The sequence below is a fragment of the Ranitomeya variabilis genome, chromosome 7 (genome assembly GCF_051348905.1).
Source record: "Ranitomeya variabilis isolate aRanVar5 chromosome 7, aRanVar5.hap1, whole genome shotgun sequence".
In the NCBI taxonomy this organism is placed as follows: Eukaryota; Metazoa; Chordata; class Amphibia; order Anura; family Dendrobatidae; genus Ranitomeya; species Ranitomeya variabilis.
The window spans coordinates 70144000-70148299 of NC_135238.1; the positions used below are offsets into that span (position 1 = coordinate 70144000).

The 4300-nt window shown below is 44.1% G+C and overlaps 1 pseudogene; it reads right to left on the reverse strand.

Moving 5' to 3' along the window:
- Nucleotides 1-2686: 2686 nt before the first annotated feature.
- On the reverse strand, nucleotides 2687-3945 carry LOC143786244 (polymerase delta-interacting protein 3 pseudogene; annotated as a pseudogene).
- Between the last annotated feature and the right edge of the window lie 355 nt (nucleotides 3946-4300).

Below are 4300 nucleotides of genomic sequence, written 5' to 3' on the forward strand. Positions count from 1 at the left end.
GCCGCACGGTCATGCACTAGTATCAACTAAGTTACGTGTTCAGTGCCAGTGTGGTCATATGCATGTGGTTTCAGGGTTCGGTGTTATGATGTGGTGGCCTAAGAGCAGCATGAGACGTACTCTGGAGAAGGTGGTACCTGTACTGACCGCAGGCCCTGAACTTAACACTGCAACTAGAAGTAGCCGTGGAATGTACCTAGCGCTCCCTAGACATCTCGACACAGCCGGAGGACTAATTACCCCTAGAGATAGAAAAGGGAAAACTATCTTGCCTCAGAGAAAATCCCCAAAGGATAGACAGCCCCCCACAAATATTGACTGTCAGAGGAGAGGGAAAAAACATACACAGACTGAAATGAGAATTTAGCAAAGGAGGCCACTTCTAGCTAAATAGAAAGGATAGGACAGAGTACTATGCGGTCAGTATTAAAACACTAGAAAATATCCACCACAGAAAATACAAAATCTCCACAGCTAACTAAAGATATGGAGGGTATATCTGCATCTCCAGAGATACCAGCTTGGCTAAACAAATCCTTATACAGCAAAGAAATAAAAACACACCGGCGCTCCCAGAAGGATAAAACTGGAAAGCTGCAGGTGCCTAGACAGCTACTGTGCTGGCTCTGTCAAGTGACCAAAGAGAATAATTAATAAATCAATAAGGACACTGCGCTAACTAGATAAAGTAGTACAGAGAAATAAAAAGTGAACGTCTAACTAGACAAGACGTGCACCACAATAGGAGTATAGGCAATATAGGCAATCAATAACCAATACACGAAAGAGCAGAGCAGGTGCCTATTAAAGCCGAGGTTTCACATCAAAGTGCGTGGCAAGTAAAGATAAAAAACACACTTACTGAATAATAGAAAAAACTGCTTGTGAAGGTGCTAACGTGCTCCCAGTGAAGGCTGTAGCCGTCCAGATGGGTATGGGAAGGGAAACACCAGCGGCCCAAGTAGATAGTGTTACGATGTCAAGAGTGGGAGTGTGGGGCGGTACAAACACCTGGTGGTATAGGGAGCGTCCTCCCTGGTGAGTGTATGCCCGCCGCACACAACAGGAGCGCTGCTAACTGGCACACGTGGACCGGAAAAAAGCCGCTGCACAGAGCGGTGAAAGGGCAGAATTAGGCATTCAGGACCTGAAATTACGTCACGACTTGCTGTGATTGGTCGCGTCGCGGTCACATGGGCGGCACACAACCAATCACAAGCCGTGATGTAATTTTAAAATGCGCGCGTTTCCTGCCTCCCGTGACGTCACGGCTTGTGATTGGTCGCGTCGCCCATGTGACCGCGACGCGACCAATCACAAGCCGGAACGTAATTTTAAAATCCTGAATGCCTAGAATTAGGCATTCAGGACCTGAAAATTACGTCACGGCTTGCTGTGATTGGCCGCGTCGCGGCCACATGGGCGGCACGCAACCAATCACAAGCCGTGATGTCACGGAAGGAAGTAAACGCGCGCATTTTAAGCAAAGAACGCTGCCGGTTCCCTCGGTGAGGTCCAGGCTGCGTCGGAGAGGTGAGTATAGCAATATTTTTTATTTTAATTCTTTCTTTTACACATTAATATGGATCCCAGGGCCTGAAGGAGAGTTTCCTCTCCTTCAGACCCTGGGAACCATCAGGGATACCGTCCAATACTTGAGTCCCATTGACTTGTATTGGTATCGGGTATCGGTATCGGATTAGATCCGATACTTTGCCAGTATCGGCCGATACTTTCCGATACCGATACTTTCAAGTATCGGACGGTATCGCTCAACACTAATGGTGTATGTTGCATGGTGTATGTTGCATGGTGTATGTTGCATGGTGTATTTTGTGCACACAGTCTAGACGAGTCCAGCTCTGCTCCATCTTGATGCCTGACATCCAGATGTAGCAGAGCCTGTAGATGATCGCCGAAAATAACTCTCCAGCGATCACCTACACTGCAGCGTTCTCTCAATCAGCTGATCAGCTGACCGTGAGAATCAGCCTAGTGACCGGAGATAACCCCAGGCCACGTGCACAGCAGTTCTCGCGATAAGCTAAGTTATTGCGAAAACTGCAGTGGACGAGGGACTTCCGACTGGGGGACAGGTGAGCCGGCATGAAAATTATTAGACATGCGTAGTAAGCTGCATTTACACAGTTAGTATGCATCTGACTAATTATTAGATGAGGTTTTACCGCATCTAACGATAGTCTATAGTAAATTTACGGCGTGGCGACGGAGCAGCGCCGCATTGTAAAAAGACATGCTGCTGGTCTGCCGCCTGCGTGTTTTAACGCAGAGTGAAGATGGGATTTCATGAAATCCCCTTCACAATGCTGTAACATCTGGATGCAGCGTATTTCACACTGCGGCTCTACACAGCGCAAAACATGCAGCGTTTCCTGACCATGGAAACACACTCTTATTCTTCGGGTCAGTACAATTACAGCGATACCTCATTTATATATTTTTTTAATGTTTTGGCGCTTTTATACAATAAAAAACTATTTTATAGAAAAAATAATTATTTTTGCATCGCTCTATTCAGAGGGCTATAACTTTTATATTTTTCGCTGATGATACTGTATGGTGGCTCATTTTTTGCGGGACAAGATGACGTTTTCCGCGGTGCCATCTTTATTTATATCAGTCTTTTTAATTGCGTGTTATTCCATTTTTTGTTCGGTGGTATGATGATAAAGCATTGTTTCGTGCCTCGTTTTTTTTTGCTTTTTTTACGGTGTTCACTGAAGGGATTAACTAGTGGGACAGCCTAATCTTAAATGCAGGTGGATGGATGACTGCTGACCACCCTGAGTATTTAAAGAGTGCTTTTAAGATAATATCAGGATTAACTTCAGCTGGAGGATTTTAAGTAAAACTGGAAGAGGAGGAGTTTGTGTTTCTTCAACATTAACCTTCTTTCTTTAATGGGGTGTCACTTAATCTTAGATGTATGGGCTGGTCTGATGTTATCACACTACCATTCAAAGGAAGATTGCATTTCATTGGTTGTCCATCTAGGTATCTGTTGTTGTTTTTTGTAGTCACCAACTGCATCTTCCTTTCTTACAAACACAACCTCTGCAACTCCGGATCTCAACAAGCAGGTGCACATCAAGGCACCTCATACACAGAAAAGCTCCACAATATCTTCCTCTGTAACTCTTGGATGCAAATTATTAATGGTCATTTTTGTGCCTTCTAACTAGCTAAAGACAGACTCGTTATGAGTGGGTTCTACTGATGAGCTTGCCTCCTTTGTGACAAGCGTTCGCAACACTTTGGTTACAGCCTTTGTGTGCAATAAAGGTGGCGATAAGTGTCATGCTGAGTAGACATGGGAGCTGTGTATGCATCATTCTGTAACACTTTAGTAAGAGGAAAAGTTTGCCCAAAATAAAATGAATTTCCAGACATTCACGGCCTTTTTTGCACATTGTTTGCAGCTGTGATCTTCGTCTTCTTGGTGAAGTTGTGGTAAAGTTCCAAGTCATCATCAATACAAACATCGTCCATATCTTGTAAAGAGGAAATCTGTTGTTTCCCAGGTTCATGCTTAACTACGTTTATTGGCATTCCTTTAACAGTGTGTGTTACACTAGAACAAATAGTTTTTGGCTGTGACATTTGGATATTATTGGTAACATGTAAGGGTGAAGCTGAAGATCCTTGTGCCACGGATGTGTTGACAGTTACGGCCAGTGCATTCCTCTTTAAACTTAGTTTTTCATCCATCAGTTTGTTTGGTTTTCCTCCATCACTGATTTGCTTTCTAGAATTCAGCATCTCACGAGTAGGTTGCACTTTGCCATTTATACAGACATGTGCGTCTTTGGCAACATATTTCTTATGGGCATCTTTTATGCCAAGCTTCAGATGAGCATCTGTTACACCAATCTTACACCGATTCCTCCCATATCCACCGCTGTTATTAATCCCGTACGTTCCCATTCCTGCCATCACCATGCCCTTTTGCTGATAACTTCATCCAATGACGCATCCACCATATTTTTGCTAAAAATCTGTACATTCCAAGCAGCAACTGTATAGGAAACCACGTTACCATTTTCCAGGGTGTTTATGATGCCCATAAAAAAAATAATTACACACTATGTTGATGTGTACCCCCCCAGAGGAAAATGTTTGTCTTTCAAAAAGATTGCCTTGTGCAGGCATGTACTACGGAGGACAGAGAATGAACTTCAATCCAATATTGCAGCCAGCATGCAGCCAGCGGTTAAGGAATGGGTGAATCAAACACCCGAAAACCCCACCCCTACGGCTGAAAATTGTTCCCTCCAAATTC